Source organism: Meleagris gallopavo, chromosome 3, assembly GCF_905368555.1.
Source record: "Meleagris gallopavo chromosome 3, MGAL_WU_HG_1.1, whole genome shotgun sequence".
Classification (NCBI taxonomy): domain Eukaryota; kingdom Metazoa; phylum Chordata; class Aves; order Galliformes; family Phasianidae; genus Meleagris; species Meleagris gallopavo.
This window is the reverse complement of record NC_139406.1, coordinates 92,870,000-92,892,007: the sequence shown is the minus strand read 5'-3', so window position 1 is coordinate 92,892,007 and position 22,008 is coordinate 92,870,000. Positions and strand designations below refer to the sequence as shown.

Genomic DNA, 22,008 nt, shown 5'->3' with positions numbered 1-22,008 from the left:
CAGCTGCAGTGTAAGACCTGGGCTTGGGTCAGGGGATGCACTGGAGTAAAGGGAAAAAAAATCTCAGGGTATTTTGTGCCTTTCATCCTTGGGATTTGACAAAACTGCAATTGCACAAATATAATCAAAATGGAAACACTTTGGGAGGGAGCCAATATCACTGAAGGAGCAGCTGCATCCTTGAAAAGGAGGGATGGGAAACTGCTGGGTCAGAAAGTGAGTTTAATGGTAGAATGCTGAAAATGAGTGATATGTACTCTGTTCCATCCCTGCATCATCAAACCTTTGGTATGTGAGAGGAGATCTCATCTTGGTCTCCAGCTACTGACTTCACACTGGGAAAGTGTAATGCTGGCTATGAGACTATGGTGGGATGCAGATGTACTGGGGAGTGGTAGCAATCAGCAGTCTGCATCCTTCCAATGGACATGGAGAAGGCACAGACCAATTGCATACAATGCAGATGCTTGCTCAGTTGGCTGCTTTTCAGAGAAAGGAAAAAAGTGATATTTCTGTGTACGGTTAGCCTAGTTGTCAGTTAACCTCAAGTGTAAGCAAGCTGTTGCATCAATAGCAAAATCTTATAATTCAGTGCTGACATTGAACCTGCTGTAGTTGGTGCATATAATGGGTTTGTTTGCAGCCACTTGTTCTTGTGTTTAAATTGTTATTTCACTTGGAAGCTATTACAACTGGAAGTGATTTTTCTGAATATGTGATTGGAAGCTAGGGGCCTTTTTGCAGCTCAAACTGGATGTGGTTCTGCTGAGAGTTAATGCTCCAGCTCTGTGCTTGGGCTCTACAATGGGTGTGTATATGTGCTGAGTTGCCTGCAGAAACTGATATGAAATCCTTTGCCTTCACGTGAAGAACCTCCTGGCAGATCTCAAACCATTTGTGGTTGGTTCCTAAGGGCCTCTATGCCTCAGGTATGAGGAGAAATGCGTGAGCAAACCCAATGCAATTTTTTCTGTACTGGTGTGGGGTAATGTAATAGTGCTCCATGACTTAGCTGAGATGTAACAGTACTGTTTCTCCAAGCCATGGGAGCTTATATAGAGCTTAAGTGAGGCAACTGAATTCTAAAACAGGGATCTGAATGGTGGCAAAAGTGAGAGAGGCTTTATTTTCCTGGCAAAGCTAGACCAGTTATCAGTGAAGTTGCCAAGCATGCCTTGACCCCTATGTTGAATTTGTACTTACAAATACAAAAGACCCAGTTTGGCTCCAATGCATTGAATTATTTACCTACTAACAAATATTTCCTGGCTTTAAAAAGTGTTGTGTTTTTTTTTTTTTTTTTTAAAGATTTATTGGAAGTTTATACCGTCCCAAATAAGGGGGTAACTCCAGAGGAACCGCAGGGGTGGGGAGAGGGAGGGAATGCTCACGTTATTGCAGAATAAAGGAACAAGATGCAAATGGATAAGCTCAGTGAATCTTTCTCACAAGGAACTGTTTTAATAACAGCAGCTGCATGTGGGATATATATAGTATTGAAGGGCTTCTTGGCCATGCTCAGATGCTCTGGAAATCAGGACTGTGAAGAGCTGCCAGTGTCAGCAAAACAGTTACTGGTTGTAATGTAGGAGCTTAAATAAAGCATCTACTTTTTTTTTTTTTTTTTTTTTTCCCAGGAGGTTGTTAACCTGTTTTGCGTTTACATGTAGGGCTTGTCAAGTTCTGTCAAAAAAAAAAACAAAAACAACACAACTCATTGGAGGGGAAAAAAAAGATTGGAGATTCAATAGAGCAAAAGCAAGGTGGGGAAATCATGTGTTTGGCTAGGTATCAACTACTGGGTTGAGCAATGCAATACCTTGGAACTAGCTGAGCTTTAAAGAGAGAAGGTGACGAGTCTGAGGAGTGTCCTTTTGGCCTGTGGCCATAATCAAGCAACCCAGAGATTGGGGAAGGTGGGTTTCAGAGAATCATAGAATGGCTTGGGTTGGAAGGAATCTCAAAGACCAAGTTCCAGCCCCCTGCTCTGGGCAGTGTTGCCATCCACTTGATTATATTGCTCATGGCCCCATTCAATCTGGCCATGAATACCTCTAGGGTGTGTGCCAGCACCTCACCACCCTTTCAGTGAAAAATTGCTCTCTGATATGATTTCTCAACACTGACATCACAATGGCAAAGTATGGTGTTCTGGCCTAATTTTCAATTTGCAAGGGATTTTCCACTGCTCCTGTAGAGCAGGACTGTGCCTCCATCACAGGCGTCCATAAGAGCAGTCACCATTGGGTGACTCATGCTCAGCTGAACTTTGCCTTCCTTGGCCTTTCCAGGGGTGCTTTCAATTCAGTTTTTCCAATGGGGTGACTTTTCTGTAGGCACCTAAAACCTTGTGTGATGCTGAAGGACAGTACCAATGCTGTAGCTGCTCATTGAGATTAAATCTATGGGAAGGAGGTAGCAAGAAGTTCCTCTTGACTTGCACTGGCATCTACATCTTCTCAGAAATGCTGAGGATGGGAGGGTCTCTGACAGTTCTGTTACCACTTCCTGCTCCAATGAGGGCAAGCTTTCTTTGAGTTGCTCTGGCCCTTCTACAGCGAGATCTTTCAGAGATCTTTCTCTGCTATTTCTTTAAGTGCTTAAGTGTTGCTGTGCCAAAGGTTTTGGTTTGTTTTCCTTCTCAGGTCTGGTAGGTGGTGGATGACCCGTCCCTGGAGACGTTCAAGGTCAGGCTGGATCGGGCTCTGAGCACCCCGCTTGCTCTGTAGGTATCCCTGTTCATTTGCTGAAGAGTTGGACTAAATGACTTGTAAGGGTCCCTTCAAACTCAAACAATTCTATGATTCTATAAACTGCTTCTTCCCCCATTTAGCAATCTGGGATGAGGTAGGATATCGTGGCTGGAGGTGGCAAGATATAGCTTTGAGGGGTAAGAGCAATGCTTCTCCTGCTACATAGGGGAAGTAATTTCATAGAATCACATAGTGTCCTACATTAGAAGGAACCTACAAGGATTGTTGAATCCAACCTCTGGCATCACACAGGACCATACAAAACTCAAATCCCATGTCTGTGAGCAGTCCAGTGTAGAGCCAGGCATTGGACTTGATGGTCCTTATGAGTCCCTTCCACCTCGGGCTATTCTTTGATTCTATTCTAAGATTCTGCATCAACAGCCTGAAGAGATAGGAACAGAAAGCCAGCGTGTTGACACCCTTTGCAGCAACTGGTCCTAGCTGCTGCTTATCAGCAACCTTCTCACATAGTGCTTTCTCCTGGGCATGAGTCAAACTGTTGAGGCACAGCCAACAGATTATTGATGCTTATTGACAAAAAGCGTGCATCAGCCTTTCATTCCTTTCCTGGAGCTGCTTCTTGCTTTCTGTTGGGGCTGGCAGCAGGGTAGGTAGTGTTGGGGGGAGAAGGGATTTATGTGACTTGAGAAGAGCAGCCATAGAATTGTTTGAGTTGGAAGGGACCTTTAAAAGCCATCTAGCCCAACTCCTATGCAGCGAATAGGGATGCACACAGAGTTAAAACAAGTTGCTCAGAGCCCTGTCCAGCCTGACCGTGAATGTATTCAGTGACCAAGTTTCTATCATAAGCTGCTCTTTCATCTGCTTAATGACATGGCCTTTGCTCACCTGTAGGCTCTTCAAAGAGACAGCCTTTGGGGTGATCCATCATCATCGGTGCAGAGAAGGAAGTGGGTGTGATAAGAGCTTTTTAGCAAGGAGTATTTTCTGTTGGACTGCTTCTTACACTCTGTGTCTGCTCCCTGGTGAGCCATTGGATTAAGGAGAAAACAAAACAGCTGTAGGCTGGCAGACTGGTGAGAGGTGGGAAATTCCTGCAGGGATGTGAGGAAGAGAAATGTGAAGGATTGCTGAAGGGTTCTTCTCTCTTCCCCCCACCTTCTTCCCATGAGACCTAATGTTGCAAAACTGAAGGAGGGAAAAAAAAAAAAAGGGAAAAATGGAACAGAAACTTTAAAGGGGAATATTTTTTGTTAGTGTGATAGGAAAATATTTAAGCGAGACCATTATTGCTGGGCTTCAGGCCTTCTTCCTCAGAATGCAGTAAATGGAATAACTTCTTATCCAGCCCCCTTTAGTAACAGGAAATCACAGCTGTGTTTTGGCATTAATAAAATACGTGCTTCAGGAGCTCCCTGTTGTACTCTGTGTCCATCTACATTTGGCCAAGTTCAGACGACTGTAAAATAAGCTACGCTGGGATGGGCATTAGCCCATGTCATGTGTTTGTAAATGTGGTGCTGCGGGTGCCAAGGTGAGCGGCTGCAAAGGAAAGTGAACGATTGACCTACAAGAAATTGGATCCTTGTGACAAAATGAAGGGCAGTCTAATGAGGGGAAGAGGAAGGGCTGCCAAGGCAAAGATAAAACTCTAGGATATCGAGTTTGTGCAGTGAGGAGGAGAGCTCGTGGCACTGTGCCCAGCTTTGGAAGGAGGGGGATAGCTGCCCATCACTAGCATCCCACAGGGAGCAAGTAGATGACATGCTGACTGGTTTGTCCTATGGCTTCTTTTTGGAAATAATTGCCATATTCTTGGCTGGTCAAGCACATGCATTATTTAAAAGAACAACACAGGCTCAGGAATATCTCAGTCTAACTGTGCCCATCCCAAGTGCTGAGAACAGCTTCTCCAGATCTTAATCCTGAGCTGCTGCAAGCTGGGGCATGAGGAATTCCAATAAATTGCTTAATTACAATTCTTAATCCAAACCTGGATTGGGCTGCAATTATAAGTGATCAGTTTGCCTCAGAAATAAACCTTTAAATAACTGCAGGAGGCGTCATAAATTCCTTCTGCTGCCATGAGCCTGAGAAGAGCATGATGTGATATCTCTGCAAGCCAAGGCAGATTCTAGCTAGCCTGTAGTGCATCAGGCTTGTAAAGGAGGGATAGGGAGCTGGGTAGCTGATATTTTAAAAAAATGTGTTTCTAGCTCAGTGGATTGTGTACAACTTTCCCTTCTCTTGCACACAGGACATTTACCTACTAAGGTGAGTCAGGTGAGGAATTCTCTAATTCTTTCCTAGAAGTTTCCTCTATGTGAATGAGTTCTTTGTTTTTTATAGGCATTCTCTGTAATTTCTTCTATTTCTTAAGATGGACTCTTGAGTTAGGTGGGAATTATTGCAACCAGTTGTAAGTAGGGCTTACGTCTCCTTCTTGGAAGCTCTCTCTCAGGCAGAAAGAGTCCTTGTAGTTCATTCCTGGTGCTGCAAACCCTACTTATATCAGAAGAAGAACATGGGAGGGTTAAATCTCCATTGTTTCCTCTTCCTGTGCATTTCTGGACATAAATAATGGATTCTGGGGCTCCTGGTCTCTTACTTGGACAAAGGATTCCTGACTCAGGCTCCCTGTGAAAGCAAATCCTATTTGTTGCCCTTTTAGAGGTAAGACTTGAAGGTGGAGATGAGAGATGAAGAATAGGGCCCTGTAGGTCTGGTCTCATTTCCTAGCTTCTCCTAACCCAGGCACATGGCAGAATGCTATTATTTTTCTGTACTCTATTATTGTTCTGTACTCACTTTTTCACCCTTTTTTGTTAATATCCTATATTGGACAGATACAGTTTCACTTCTTATCCAGCTTTCTAAAGTGCCTTTCTGTATACTGGAAAAGAAAAAAAACTAAACAGGATACATAATACAATAAATAAAACCAAATTGTTCAGGCTATTTTTTCCCTCATTAGATTCTAAGACAAGAGGGTTTGGTATCCCTTAGCACCTTAATTTGGTGCTGCTATTGCTGGTAATGGGCAATAAACTTTTAAATGAGTTTGTGAGACCTCAGGATTTAGATTTGCAAGGTTTTCTCCGACTGAGTTTGTCTTGACCTGCCTGAGGCTTTGTTTCACTTGGCTAAGCTGTAAGAGTAATTTTCTAATTGACCAGGTGGCTTTGGCTAATTTGTTCTACTTTTATCTATCTTTGTATGATGCAGCTGTAGGCTTTTATAGATAGCAATAACAATCCATTATTCTGTATACAGTGAGGTATTTATGGCACAGACACAAAGATATAATGTAGAGAAAAACAGGTCTGGTATAACAGCAGAGATCTGAAAAAGTGGAGATGTGAATAAGAAAAGATGGGGCTGAGACTGGCACTGGAGGTTCTTGGTTATTAACAGCTCATCACTGGCCAGCTGGAGAAATGCAGACCTGGAGATCATGGAATCATTAAGGTTGGAAAAGACCTGTAAGATCATCTAGTCCAGCTGTCAACCCCTCACTACGATGCCTGCTAAACTATGTCACTCATTGCCACATCTATCCTGAACATCTCCAGGGATTGTGACTCCATTACTTCCATGGACAGTCTGTTCCAGTACCTCACCAAGATGGACCAGCTATGGTTTAGGGGTAACAGGAAAACAAAAAAAGCATCTCAATTGCAGATTGGGTTGCAATTTTTGCCTATAAGACAAAATGTTGATGTTGTAGCAAAAGCACATCTTTCTCTAATTCCCTTGTGCTCTTCTGATCTTGCTGATACCATGCTGATCTCAGAGCGGTGGTAATGGAGTTAGTAGAGTAGTCTTGGACCAAGTCACCAAAGGGAAATCCACGTGGCCTCAGAAGTTATGAGCTTTTCTAGTGGCCTAGCTCTAATCTGAAGCTTCAACTTAGATTGGGCAGTTAAAGATGGAAGGGGAGGCAGAATTACAGAATGGGTGAGAATGGAAGGGACCTCTGGAGGTCACCAGCTCAAACCCCTGCTCAAACAGGAACACCCAGAGATGTTTACCCAAGACCACAAAATCACTAAGGTTGGAAAAGACCACCGAGATCATCTAGTCCAACTGCTGACCCATCCTCACCATGCCTACTAAACCAAGTCCTTAAGTGCCACATCTTCCCTGTCCTTGAAAACCTCCAGGGAGGGTGACTCCGTCACTTCTCTCTACCATGTCCAGGTGGTTTCTGAAGAAAGGAAGGTTTCTAAGAAGGAGGACTTCATCACCTCACTTGTGCCAGTGCTCCAACAAAACTGTACAGACAGTGGGTTAGATGCAGTATTAGTCACAGTCCACAGGGTGTTTGCACACATTTCCCCTTTTCTTCAGTTCTAATCTACTTTGTATAGTGTGCAAGTCTGAGAGTCCTTATCCCCTTTCAGGAGGCCTGAATTTCTCCTAGGCTGGTCACCACTTCCTAATCCTCCTGTCTTTTTTTCAAAGAGGAACTGCTTATGTTAGTGGCATTTGCTTTCCTTTGGGTTTATTTTCAGGCCCCAATATCACACGAGGTGAGGGAGACTGGATCCTCATCTCTGTGAAGAGCAGATGAAGAAATCTTTCTCCTCCCCCCATAGTGCCCTTGCGCAATAGATATGTGGTGGAAACCAGAGATGAGTGGTGTCCTCCAGCAGTCTGTGTTGGGGCTGACGTTCTTCAACATCTTTATCAATGACATAGACAGTGGGCTTGAGAGGGACTGAGTGCACTCTTAGCAAGTTTGAGGATGACACTGTTGGAAATATCCAAATAATTTTCCAGGACAGTTTCTCTGATAAAGCAGATTTTATTTGCGATTGCAATGGCGGGCGTCCCGCAAGCAGGAGCGCGCCGAGAAAGCAACGTTACATCTTTTATGCCCTATTGCCCCACACTTATCTCTTTCTGCCCTGGTTCCTCATTGGCTGAGTACTGCAGGTTCACACTCTTTCACGACACTTCACTAGTCATACAAATGCCAAGTAAGCACAAATCTTTTACCGCTCAGACACAAATATCTTAACTGATTAATTGCTTTCTAACAATTGCTTTCTTAACAAGTGTTTGATCATAACTTTCTGATGACTGTTTTACAACTATAGCCTCTTAATTGTTTAATTACCCCCCTTGTCACTTACCCCCCTTTACACTGGGTCATTGTTCTGGTCATTTATTTGTCCTTACATAGAGATAAGTTCAAAAGGAGAATGGAGGGGAGTATCCTGGAGCCTGCATGTGGCATCCTCACATTCCCACAGAGTGGGACAGCTCTGCTTTGTGTCAAGGCCCTGACTCCTTGAAAGTTTGTTAAATATATTTCACTCTTGCTGGTCGAATGAACAACTTCACAGTATGTTTCTAGTTTAGAACGCTATACCCACATTGTTTAAAACATTTAAGTTCTATTGCAGCTTTGTGAGAAAGTATTTGTTAGGCAATCCGGTAACTATATTTCTAAAATATGTTACTAATATGTATATGCTATTATTACATTCCACATCAACTAATTCTAAAGTTATGTTACAGCTTAATTCTTTAGTTCAATTGCCCCTTTTCAGTGATCAATGCAGAAACAACACTTTCCACAACACCAAGCTGAGTGGTGCAGTTGATACAACAGAAGGAAGGGATGCTATCCAATGGGACCTGAACAATCTTGAAAGGTCTGCCCATGTGAACCTAACGAAGTTCATCAAAGCCAAGTGCAAGATGTTGCACTTGGGTTGGGGCAATCCTAGTTATGCATACAGATTGGGAAAAGGCAAAGCACTGGCTGCAAAATTCCACAAGAAACCTTGGTCCAGGCTATGCATGGTGTGCAAATGTATCAGTAGCACAGGTGATCTGTGCCAGCCAGGAACCAGCCTTCATACTGGCCATCATCCCTGCCAGCACTTCACAGGGAGTTGGGAGCCTGCTGCGTGCAGGCTGAGAAGAGCAAACTGAGATGAATGCTCTCCTGATGGTGTTTCTGTCTGCTGTCCTCTGTATGGACTTTAGTGAGTTATTCAGGATTAATGCAAGTGTTAGGCTGGGAGAGTGAGAGCTATTGTTTTTTTTTTTTCCTGGAGAAGACATGTTCTTAAATTCTAAACCCATTGGTCTTTAAGAAGACAACAGGCTACTTGCACAAAGAGCAGCTCTGCAAGGTCAGCTTTGCCTCTCTTTCACCGTACTGCAGCAGGGCCCTGTTCTTAGACACCCTACATCGTTTAGCTGCCCACAGAGGAAACCAAAATTTCCTTCTGTATTCTCATGGCACATCACAAGAAAGGGCCCTTTTTGTTTTTGCTACAAACCCAATCCCAGCTTCGGATGGAGCTTGGAGCTAATGCTGCACTTTTTGTGGGGAGTACAGCTGAACTGTGAGCTAAAAATTGAGTGCAGCCTTTACTGCTGTTCTGGTCCTGTGACCATTTGTCAAATATTGTAATATGATAGTTGAATGTCAGCATCTGCTGAGAGCCTGATGCCCTGAGATCTCACCTGTAAAGAAGTTTTTTTCTACTGAGAAGTGGGTGTTTAGCAATTTTGGGTGTAGGGCAGTAGAAGGGCTGGATCTACACAACCACACTGTCTTAATGTCCCGTGGCCTACAGAAGGATGGGAATGAGTCCAACTGGGAAGGAGATTCTTTCTTTGACCTCATACAAATAGTCTGTGTTTCCCTCCCATAGCCAACTTGCTGATGTGCTATGTCAACACCAACCGGGCCAGCAAAGATCTGTGCCTGGAGGCTTCCAGATGTGTCAGAAATGAGACAGTCTGCATGACTCCTATTGTGAAGATCACTGTTGGTGAGTCCCGTGGCCATGACCTAGCTGGTTGTGGCCTTCTAGCCCTGCTGCCCAATGTTCCTGTGTGCTCCAGATCTACTTTCAGCGAGGCTGTTTCTGTTCTAGCGGATTGGGGTCTGAAATGTTCCCCATTGCTGGGGATTTGGGAAACTCAAATATTGTTGGGTTGTAGGTCAAGCCCAATTTGCTTGAGCAGAGAAACAAAGGGTAATTAAATAAACCATAAGTCATACAGACTTGGGTGATCTCTACACAGGATTTGCCCTTGTGACAAAGGTTCATGGGTTGTTTTTGTTTGTCTCTTGATCTAGTGGAAGGTGATCAACAAATCTGCAAACTTGCAGTCTGTTATCTGCTTTTCATGAATTCTGCAGCTACTGCAATTTCACTTATAGATTTGTACAATCATTAAGGTTGGAAAAGACCATCAGGATCATCAAGTCCAAAAGCTGATCCATTACCACCATACCCTACAATAAACCATGTCCCTAAGTGCCACATCTACCCTTTTCTTGAAAACCTCCAGGGATGCTGACTCCACCACCTCCCTCTGCAGTCTGTTTCAATGCATACCACTCTTTCAGAGAATAAATGTTTCCTCCCCTGGAACAACTTAAGGTCATTAACGCTCATCCTAGATACAATGAGGCATCCGGGATGAGATGTCCCTTCCTGTTGCTGAGAACTGCACTTCAGTGTCAGCAGGTCCATTCTCTGAACTGAACTGTGATGCCCTAGAAGATTGGGTTCCTGTTGATTAACCCATGCAAGTCTCTTAGCCCTTTCTGGTCTCCCAGTTCCTCCCGTTGTTTTACTCATCTGTCTTCTGAACAACTGGTGATCAAACATGGACAGGCCAGTCTGAACCTGACTTGATCCTTCCTTTAATCTTCTAGTTTCTCATGCAACAGGGCTCTGTGGCCACCATGAAATAAAAGAGAATAAATAAATAACACCCATCTTGGAAATGTCTGTTGATAGCTGACTCACAGCAGAGCTGGAGTTTTGCAAGCAGCATGGTCTGGTTGTTCCTGCAATTAGAGAGAGCTAAACAAATGGAGATGAGTAGGAGGAGGATATTATCCTCATCAGCACAACCCCGGAGCAAAGCGTGTCTCCTACTGCTTCAGCCAGGCAGAAATTTAAGAGGGTGCATAGAAAGGCATCTAGAAAATCATTAATTTACATATTCAGTGGTATTTTACCATCTACTCTCCTGTCCTGATAGGAGTTGGGACATCACGGGGAAGGCATATAAGCAAATGAAAGCTCCTGGATCTGTTTCTGGCCCTGAGGTTAGCTGGTACCTATCTATATACCTCCAGAATAAAATGGTTGAATCCAAAATACCAATTGGAAAGTATGTCTAATTTGGGATAAGTCCTGCACCCTGTCCAAGAATTGTCAGAGATGGTCTTAGTCATTCGGGCAAAAACTGTGCTAATAATTAAACAACATGGACAACTGTTCTCATGCTGTAGGACAGCCCTTGAAACTATGACTGAACTCTTCATGTATTATTGGGATAGATATAGCTGTTTCCGTGACAGCTCTTCTTCAGTATGGTTCTAGCCTCAGGGAAGCTGGAAGGTTGGTGACTTCCTCTGTAGCACAACTGGATCCCCCTGTTACAAGCAAATTAGATAATATGGTACTGGGAAGCCCCTGGGGCACCATTTTCCTTCCTTGAGCCAAAGGGCAGGTTCTCCAAAGGATTTCAACACTTCTGTGTAACCTGGCCCTCAGGATGCCCATGCTGTGTTGTTGAACCTGAATATCTCTGTGCCATGGTGGGACTCCCATGGTGAGCACCCAGGTACCTTCAGAGCACTCAGAAAAACTGTGAGCACATGGGATATGGGGTCAGAGCCAAAGCTCAAAGTCCTTCAGCAATTTGGAACAAGAAGAGTTTAAGCCTATGTTGATTTTCAGCAAGCCCTGTAGATTCAATAATGCACTTGTTAATCATATTATTGTAATTTTTTACTTCCTCCTCAGAAATAAGAGTCAAGTCAGATTAAAGCAAACTGCTTCCTTGCCTATGCAGAGCTTTGTCCTTTGGCTGCAGGACACTCAGCCTTGGCTTCCCACGCTGATTTCCAGATCCTTACAAAGAATCATCCCTGCAGGAGGACATCACCTTGTGAATCACACTGGGCAATCCTTGTTCTCTGCAGTGGGTCTAGCTCTTTGGTTGCTGCCTCGTGACATCGAGGAGCACTGACACACCTCCTTCAGCATCCACAATGGCAAGCAGTCCTTATGCCTGGCAGAACTTCATCTGTTGGGTAAGCAATGTGGCTTACCCTCTCCACACCCAGAAGCTGTATGTCTATTGCTGAGGAATGATGAATGCTCATGAGGTTATCAGGGCTGACTTCACCATCCTGTTAATCCTGCTTCATGTCAGCAGTACGGATAGCCCCAGTGGTTTGAAGCCAATGTCAGAAACCTCAAAAATACTTGAAAATTACTACCCCCAATACCAGTACTCCCCCTCACCATTTGTTTTTTTCCATCGAAAAGGATGATACCATGGGTTTTGGTGTCCCTCTGAACTTCCTCTGGCCATGCCTTCACTATGATGAGCAATGAGTAGTTGTATCAGGTGCCTTAAATGTGCAAGATGCTCATGACTTCTGCTTCAAGGCTGCTCACGCATCTGTCTGATCTATTCAGGACCTAAAGTTCACCCAGGTATTTTTGCCTTCCCTTTCTTCATCTAAGCTCGTCTACATGTTCTCTGAGTCTCAGCCTATTCTTATTCTGCATCTCCATCTCCTAAATCCCAGGTTGTATCCAGGTCCCTGTTCTCCTTCTTCAACCCCATTTTCTTTCCTCAGCCAAGTCTTGCAAGGTGGAGGAGTTGAGCAGACCAAGCAGCTTTAATCTGGCGGAGAATCTGTTCCTGCTTTGTCCTCTCTGCTCTTTGGTGGATGGGTCTATGATGATTCATGGAGAAGTCTGCAGATTCCGTGCACCGATTTTCCTGGTAGCTCTTTCCTTAGAAGCAGAAGTGTAGCAAGCAGTCAAGCAGAGGCTCCAGATGGTCTTAAATTATCAGCTTCAGCTCCACCCAAATAGATAAACAGACAGAGAAGTCATACAGGCTGGGAACCTTACATTTGAATGCTATCTAGCAGGACTTTGCATTGGATGCTCTGTGTAGAAGAGGCACAAAGGTATTTTTACACTTTTCTCAGGTGTAGCAAAGCTGGAAACCAACTTCCAACGTGCCTGCTCCTGTGTTTGAACACCAAAGCCATTGTTCTCTTGCTGCAGGTGCTTTCAAAAGTAGGATGTGAAGCATTTAGGACTTCATAGGTAACCAGCAGCTTTTATAGGCTACAGGAAATCATAAAACATTTCCTGTTGTCAACCATGAATACAGAGCTATATGTACTCTGACTGTAGACATAAGGGAATTCTCCAGGTCTAACCCTGGAAAGGCACTTGGCAGTCATCCACAATGAAGGCATTAATTTATGCTACTTATTGCCATTTTGCTTTGAGTAGATGCCTTTGCTGAACTATCTGGCCATAGATGTGGTGCAGTAGTGCTACACTGATAGTACTACTAGCCTGACCATAGAGACATTAAAGCATTAAAAGCAATAAATGGAATGAATTGCCCTGGTGGTGCTTTCACTCATCTTCAGACCCATCAGACCTGCCTGAAGGCAATGCCAAGGTGAGAAAACAACCAACGTGCATTCCTATCCTATCAAATAATACGTGATCCCTGCCCATCTTTTAAAATTGTTGTCTTCATCATCACTCAGTCCAAACGCAGGCGAGATATATATCCTGTCCCCAGATGAGGGTGCTTTTCCTGAGCTGTGAAGACGACTGAGAGAAGATGAAAGCTTCCCTCTTTGTTCTTCTGGCTTTGGTCCTATGTGCATATCAAGGTAAGAGCATGGTTTCTACTACACAAAGAATTGTTGGATGTTGGAAAATCAGAGAGGACTCGTGGGAAGAGATGTCTCAGTGCTTGTAGTGCCTCAGTGCTTGCAATGGAACTACTGAAGAAATGGAACTCTTCTTTGATTTCTCAGTTTGAATGTATGAAGGCTTGCTTTTTTTTTTGAGTGCATTTATAAACTCACGTACTGCTGGATTTTTATGAAAGCAAGACCAACAAAAAAATAGGAAGCAGTTGACACTTTTCTGTCTTTGATAAAAGACTATCCAGTGGGTTTGTTTGTTCAGATGTTGTAAGACTGTGGTTATTTCTATATCTTGATGAAATGCTCCAGCCTACAATCACACAGTGCATCCATACCTTCATGTTCCTATCTCCTCCTGCAGCTATTGACACCATTTCTAGTGGGATATGGCCAGATCTGCATTTTCCTTTGTGCAGCTTCCTGCTGAATGCCCCTACTGTCTGCCCTTCTCAAAGACCCTACCCAAGTGATTTCTGGGTCTTTGGAGTCAAACTGGGGAATTAGGGAGAAGTTTGGTGGTGAGCTATATGGGATAAGTGTCTTTCTGCTGGGATATTGAGTGGAGAAGAATATTTGCATCTTATTTGCATTATGGATTGTATTGTTTATTTTACTGAGATTGAAATCTGAGCCCTCTGAAAGTGTATGGTCCTATATGCACTATTGACAAAATGCATAAGCAACCAGGAGAGTAAATGTCATCCTTGATTTGTAGAGAGAAATAAGGTTCTCCAGCTCTTGGAAATTTGCCATATTTTCTGCTGTAGAAAAGTAATTTCTTGGAATAGTTATTTCTGTCTCATTGTGGCCTAAGAATACCTTTCTGCTATTTACCTTGGTTCACTTTCTAGAATAGTGATTTTTGCAAATTTCCAAGTGCTAACAAGGCCCAGGGGACAGAGAGGTTGTCTTCAGCACCAAAACCAAGAGCAACTTAACTCAAGTTAGGTAACTTAGGCAGTAAAAAACAAAGTTTTGGGCTGTACATGTCTTGTGGCTGAATTCACACAGCTAAGAGTTAAATGTAATAATCTTCACTGGTGTTTTAACACAGATTTGAGGGCATTGAAGTTCCACCCATAGACCCTTATTGTGGGGACTGGCAACTTCAGGCCATGGAGGTCCGAATTAATGGGACAAACAACTGCCAGTGCTTATGGACCAGTTTGGCTGTACTCTTATTTATAGTGTCCCCAGCAGCTAGAAAAAGTGAATCCAAGCGTAGGGACATCCCTGTAGACTCCTACAGCAGATTCTGACCTTCCCTGCTCTTTGCATCATATCAAACCCAGTGTCTTTGACTCACTGTGTTGTATTTTGAGTGCAGGGCAGGAACTTCTACACACAGATGCCTGCACCTGGGTGCATGTGTTGGGTTTAAATGTGCAAGTGTGCAGAGAGCAGAGTGAGTTGAGTCTGAGTCTTGCAAATCCATAGTTTTCAGCAAACTTGCATGTTGTGCACTTGAGGGGCAACGGAATGAAAGTGGTAATTTTTGCGAGTGGGAGTAATAGCATTTTGTCATCATCTTTCATATTCCATCTTCTCGTGTCTCGTCCTGCAGCAAAAGCCCTATATTGCTACACCTGTGAGTGGGAACAAAGCAACTGGAGCTGTCTGAAGGCTAAGAAGTGCTCAGACACAGATGAGTACTGTGTGACGAACGTTGCCGCTGTAGGAATAGGTATGTGCTGTCAGTGCACAGGGACTCAGGAATGGAATGTGGGGTTTTGGCTAGATTTGTATGGTTGCCCTTTGTGAATGGATGAGTTGAGGAATCATGGGGAAGGACATATGGAAGGTGGAGATTTTGATAGCCCAATCTGGCAGTGCTGAAGTTAGCAGAGTTTGAAAAATTCCTCCCCAACACAGCTTGGGATCTTCTTTCTTGTTTTATGCCTGCATGTAAAAGGATACTGAAAAAGGTCTAGTGAGATGCAGAAGGAAATAAAACCTGGCAACGTGCTTTCAATCCAGGCAAGAACATTCCTTCATGGAGCTTCATAGAGCTGGATTCAATATTCCTTGTGGATCCCCTCTACCTCAGGATATTATATGATTTTATGTATGCCATCTTTGTACACCTAATAATGACCCAGCATGAGAATCTATGCTGGGAAGTGCTGGATGCCCTTCAGAGATACTAAATGGTCTTGGCAATCACTGAGTGGGTGAGACTGGGAGGAGTCTTATTGACCGAGCTGGTCCTCAGGACAGGAAGAGATATTAGTTCCTCTTCTAGAAGACTGAAGGGCTCTTGGGAAGTCCACACTACTAATACTGCTCTTCCATTTCTCCTTTGATCAAGGTTCTTTATCTTTCTGGAAGAGGATCACTAAGAAGTGCTCCAGGACCTGTCCATACCACAACTTCAGCCTGGGCCTGGCTACCTACACCTCGTTCTGCTGCCAGACCTTCTTGTGCAACCTACCTGCCTGTCCAGGACCCAGGCTTGCTCGACCATAAAATGTTGGGGTTCCTGAATCAGTGTCCTTCACTTGCTCAGAGAGAAGGGCTCCTGAAGGCTTGAAGAACATGGTCAGATTTCCCCAGAAGGGTATGTCAGGGGGAAGTCTTTCAATGAGATTATGATGTAGTACTGGAACAGGTTGCCCAGAGAGGTTGTGGTGCTCTGACTGTGGATGTGATTGAGACCATGTTGGACAGGGACTTGGGTAACCTGATTTATTGGTTGACATCCTTGCCTGCGGCAGCAGGATTGGAACTTGATGATCCTTGAGGTCTCTTCCAATCCAAGCCGCTCTATGATTCTGACTCTATGATTCCATGATTATGTGATTCTATGACTCTGTGATTCTACAATTCTATGATATGGACACTATGCATGCATGCTAAGTAGATAAAATGTTATGGTTGCCACCTCCTGCCCTGTGTTACCTCTCCATCTGGAACTTCTTACTTGCTTCTCATGCCTGACTTCTGTCACCCCAACACTTTGATGGAGAAGTGGCCATGCTATGTCCTCTGCAGCTTGGAGGAGGGAGATGCTGCTTCTGCATGGGCTGTGCCTCTCTAGAGGGATTTCTCCTGCAGTCTTGCCTTATCTTGGGTGCAGCTGGGAGCCACACAGCAAAGAGCAGCTTTCCAGCCTTGGGATAGAGGGTAGACCAGAAATAAGTACTTCTTGGTGCCAATTCAAAGTAAACTGTACAAACTCACATCATGTGTGCCGGGGAAGGGAAACAGTATAAAATTCTGAGCTTGTAATGGATCCCAACCACAGATTTTCTTCCTTGCCTCCCTCTGTACAGCCTCTTGCTCCTTGTCTCCAGCTAGTGCCAGTGACATCCCTGTGCTACCATGCCATTAGCTGTTGATCTTCTTGTTGTTTTTGGCTCCGTCCATGATGCCACACTTTTATAAAAAACAAACTGCTTATCTGCAGTCTTTGTCCCCACCTCCATTTCCAGGGGTTCTCATTGGCCATCGCCTTCATGTTGCCTTGCTTGCTTGCGGCTGCTCTTTGAGCCAAGTGAACCAATTCCCCTGGATCTACCTCTTGGCAATGCATGTCCTACAGTGAGTCATTCATTTACCCATCCCTCAGACATCCCTCAGAGCAACTGGAGGGTAATGAAAAGTATTTGCAGCCTTTGGGTCAATCTGGGGAGGAACATCTGGAAAGGTTTATGAGAGAAGAATACAGATTTTTGAGTATTTCATGTAGATGTTTCCAGAAGCTGCAGAGAATGGAGGGTAAAAGGAAGCTGAAAAAATGAATGATGACAATGAGAGCTCAGGGATTCTCCATTGCCAGAGGTGTTGCTGCGTGCCTTTCCCTCTTCCCAAGAAGAACTTTTTGGAGGAGAATGGAAATGCACAAACTTGGATAAGCTGGGAGGGTGGAGGAGCTCTTCTCAGGTCTGGGGCCATGATTTGGATGCTGAACCTTTACACCACACTCCCATGAGCAAAACAGAGCACATTTGCAGCCCAGGACTCGCTTCACAATCAACTCTCTGAGCTTTCAAATCTGCAAAGCGCTGCTCAGCCAAAGGATGACGCTCCGTGCTGTGTGGTGCTTCCAACCCAACACTGGTAAACAAGGGGACAAAAGGGGCTTTGAGCCCTGCAGAGTGCATCTCCCTAGGGCCAGTGCCATGGCTTCTCCGGATGAATGCCTCCTTCTGAAGTGCTGCATAACGGCAGCCTTCAGAGATGCATGCTCTCTTTTATTAATCGACTTCAGCTTTTCCTTTACCCCTACACCAAGCTGCAAGCGCAGCTCTCTGAGCTGAAGAAGCTGTGCTGACCAATGCACCTCTCTTTACCTCTTAGACCACGATCTTTTTCATGCCCTAATTAGGAATCTGCTTCTTCTTTTCGCCTTGAAGCAATCACAGCACCCTCCTGTCTCTAAGCCTGAGTGCTCAAAAGCTCTAATTTACTCCAGACACAATTTTTTAATGTAAAAGAACCCGACTTTGTGTGTGTATTTTTTTTTTTTTCAGCGCGCCAGAATTATTCAGCTCTCTGAAAGGAATCCCAGTTGGACAGACTCTAATAATTAATATTTCATTGCATTGGATTTACACATCCTGCGGCAGCAGAGACAGTCCCCTGCAGCCTGCAGGAAAAGACAGGATTGTTTTCTTCCCTTCTTTTTTTTTGTTTTTGGCCATTTTAAAGCAAAACTGTCTTATTTTGCTTGGTTTGCTTGCTTGGTTTGCTCTATCCTTGCTGCAGAAAAGCCTTCTTGTACCCCATGGTAAATATAAGGGAACATAAATGCAAAGAGCAAAAGGCACTGCAGCTCTGTGACATCAAAATGTGACGTCCTCCCATGGCACAAAACCATCCTGGAGGAGCAAAAGCTCTTATCTAAGATGTGTGGGTAGAAAAAAAGACTTAGGTGCCATGTCTAACCACTGGTTCTGCCCAGCAGTTAGAGCTGATGGGGACCACAGAGAGATGGCAATCATTAGCACAAGGATAAGGCTGTCCAGAGAATTACCCTGTGGATCCCAAGAATTTGAATCAGACTTTTGGAATGGGTACTGCACCAGTCCCTTCTTGTCCTAGCACATGGCATAAAGTGGAAGAGCACTTTGAGGTTGTCTCCCAAAGTGATGGTAGACACAGGAGAGAAGCACATGGAAGAACAAGTGCCTGAGCATGGCAAAAGGCAAACACTGCATCCTTTCAGTGGCTGGAGCTGGCATGTGTGTGCAGCATAGAGGTGAAGAAACACACAATTACAGATGACATAATAAGTACTTGATTGCAGATAATAAATAGCAGTTTAAATACCTAAGTGATGAGTCAAATGGAAGGAAGGGGAAGCTGTGACGTAGCTGCTTTGGGGCCAGATGGTTGTATGCTCAGATCTGCTATGGCTGGTTATAACCCTTCTCAAGCATCACAGCTATAAACTTGAAGCCTCCAACAGCCAAACCCATGCAATAAATTTAGCCCAACCTGTGAGTGTGTGAACAAAGATGAAAGAGTGCAGGAAGCCAACAGGAGCCGTCAAGCCTTGCAAAGATTAGGACAAATGACAAATACAGGTAGTCAAGCCTTTCTATGGTCACCGCCCACCCAAACCAACAAGATGAGTGTTAAGGCAAGCAGGAAAACCTCAAACCACCTTTCTGAAGAGTGGTTCCACCAAACTGTTGCCCAACTCTCTGTAGGGCTTAGCGTGTGGGTCAGATCCTTGTTTTCTTTGTGGGATTGTGAGCTTCACTAGGATGTTGGTGAGATCCTGCAGACAACCCTGCCTATGGCAGGGGACTGGAGCTGGATGAACATAGATCCATAGAATCATTTGAGTTCAAAGGTCATCTTGAGTTGGAAGGTCATCTAGTCCAACTCCCCTGCAACACAGACATCTGCAGCTCATTCAGTTTATTCGGGGACTGGACCTGCCTGACCTTGAATGTCACTCAGCACATCTCTGGGCAACATGTTCCAGTGCTTCACTACCCTTATAGCAAAATAAATAAATAAATATATAAAATAATTGTCCTTATATTCAGTCTAAATCTCCCCTCTTTTAGTTTGAAACCATTTCTCCTTGTCCTATCACAACGGACCCTGCTAACGTGTCTGTCCCCTTCTTTCTTACAGACCCCCTTTTAGATACTGAAAGGCTCCTCCGATCTCCCTGGAACCTTCTCTTCTGCAGGCTGAACAGCCTCAGCTCTCTCAGCTTGTCCTCACAGGGGAGGTGTTCCATCCCTTGGATCATTTTTGTGGTCTTACATCTCCGTGGACTCATGTCACCTCCCTGCTGGGGTCTACGGTGGGATCTCAACTTTGAGGGAAATTCCAGCAATTTGGGGAGTTTTTCAAAACAGAAATTAGAATGAGAGTATTTCTGAGGCTCTGTATGGAGTCAAGTCACATTTTTATTTGTTGCACAGATTGAAACCACCTGTTTTTATTTTTATTTTCATTTTGACTTCACAGAACACAGAATCATAGAATCATTAAGAAAACACCTTCAAGACCACCTAGTCCCACTGCCAATCAATCACCAAAATCACTCAACCATGTTCCTCAGTGCCACATCTTCACATTTCCTGAACATGTACAGGAACAGTGAATCCACCACCTCTCAACCAGTAGGAAGTGAAACAACCTTTGGGAAGCTACACCATGGCCTTCATTGATGTATCTCAATTCTGGATGCATCAACCTTGAGTTAGTAGAAAACTGGACACTTTAGGGTGATTCTCCAAATTAGTTGCTTTGAATCACTGACAAAATAAAAATAATGACTGCAAAAATAAGGGGAGAAATAAGACTCCTTATACTTATAGAAAGGAAACCTGACAGAAGTCAACACATTCCCACAAAACTTCAATTTTGTGTTAGTGAATATTCAGAGTGGCAGGTGTCAAAAAAAAAAAGAAAAAAAGAAAAAAGAAAATCACCTTCCTGGGAAATCCTGGCTGGATTCCAACAATGAGAGTTGATCCAAGCCCACGAGAGGGAGCTGATGCCTCTGTACGGTACTGGAGTGGCTACAGAATGCCAGAGCAATTTTCAAGGGAACAGAGACAGAAACCAGCAGCCATGCAAGGGATGCAAGGGCTCTGCTGGAAACCAACCAGACTGTGTGAGCAGCCCTGGCGAGCCTCCAGCGTCTGCTTACTCCCACGCTGTCGGCAGCAGGGGACGTGCCTCTGTTTGTTGGCATAGGGTTTTCTTGTTTGTCTCATACCAACTCCTGGGGAGCTTGTTCTTGCTCTAGCATAGACTCATAGAATCATGGAACCACAGAACCATGGAATAATTTGGGTTGTGAGGGACTTTAAAGGTCATCAAGTTCCAAGCCCCTGCGCCATAGGCAGGGTTGCCAGTCACTACCAGGCTGTCCATAGTCCCATCCAACAAAATATCCAAAGCCCAAAGCTGGTACCAAGCTCTGCAAGGTTTCAGCCCGCAGCGTATGGCTGTGGGATACTTGGAAATGGGATGCAAACCTCCCTTCCTTCCTGTGGTGCTCTTGAGAGTCCTGCCAATTGCTGGATTTTATGCAGGGAACATTCTTTACTTGGCATCTGCAAAGTCCCCTGGCCTAGGGAGTGAAGAGAGAATCAAACTGGAGGGATCTGTGCTTTTACAGAATCATAGAATCAGTAAGGTTGGAAAAGACCACTACAATCATCTAATCCAATTGTCAACCCATCACCACAATGCCCACTAAACCATGTCCCTCAGTGCCACAGCTACATGTTTCTGGAACACCTCCAGGGACAGTGACTCCATTACCTCCCTGTGCAGCCCGTTTCAATCCCTCACCACTCCTTCTGAGAATAAATTTCTCATAATATCCAAACTGAATTATGGATGAATCTGTCCCCTCTTTCTGATTTTCCTGCACATTCCCTCTTTGCAATGACTCCTTTAACATCATCTCCCCTCTCTAATGCTAAATTCCACTAACTCTTTCCATTCCTCCTTATCCATGGGGTTTAGCCCCCTCATGAACCCTTAAAACCTGCCCTCCTGGTGCCATGCAAAGCTCAGATCCTGCAGTGCTGTTCTGCTATAACCGATGTAACACTCATCCTTCCTTTCATGCAACACAGAAATCTGTCATGGCAAAACCAGAGCTGCTCCCACGTTGCTCCCTCCTACAGAAATGCTGTTCTTCGACTCACTGTAGAGCTGAGGAGCTCTTGCTAGGAGCTCTATTAGGACCATTTTACAATTGGAAGTGAGAGCAAGGGATGTTGCTCAGTGTATTGGTTGCTTGGCCAAAGCATGATTTGGTGACAGCAAAGACACAAGTCTCGCAGTCAGAAGCATGAGCTCAAACCCATCTGAAAGGATTCATGAGCCATCAGTCTCATGTTTAACCATCAGGATCCGGGTGGTGCACAGAGTAGAGATTGCAGGGCCAGGACTTGTCCCCCAGAGATGATCCCAACAGCAAGATAAGATATAGAGTCCTGTGTCCTCAGGAAACCTCTAAAAGCAGTGGGTGAGAGCACTGGCGTGGGTGAGGAGGGCAGAGTAAATAAATGCGACAGCAGAGAGGAGAGCAAGGAGAAGGTTTGGAAATGTCCTCCA

At 44.4% G+C, this 22,008-nt stretch overlaps 1 pseudogene across 1 annotated transcript; it reads left to right on the top strand.

Moving 5' to 3' along the window:
• The first annotated feature begins 66 nt into the window (after positions 1-66).
• Positions 67-17,907, top strand: LOC146544812 (lymphocyte antigen 6E-like; annotated as a pseudogene). Its single transcript, XR_014882749.1, has 3 exons — positions 67-13,425; positions 15,029-15,148; positions 15,773-17,907. The product of XR_014882749.1 is annotated as a lymphocyte antigen 6E-like (transcript).
• The last annotated feature ends 4,101 nt before the right edge of the window (positions 17,908-22,008 follow it).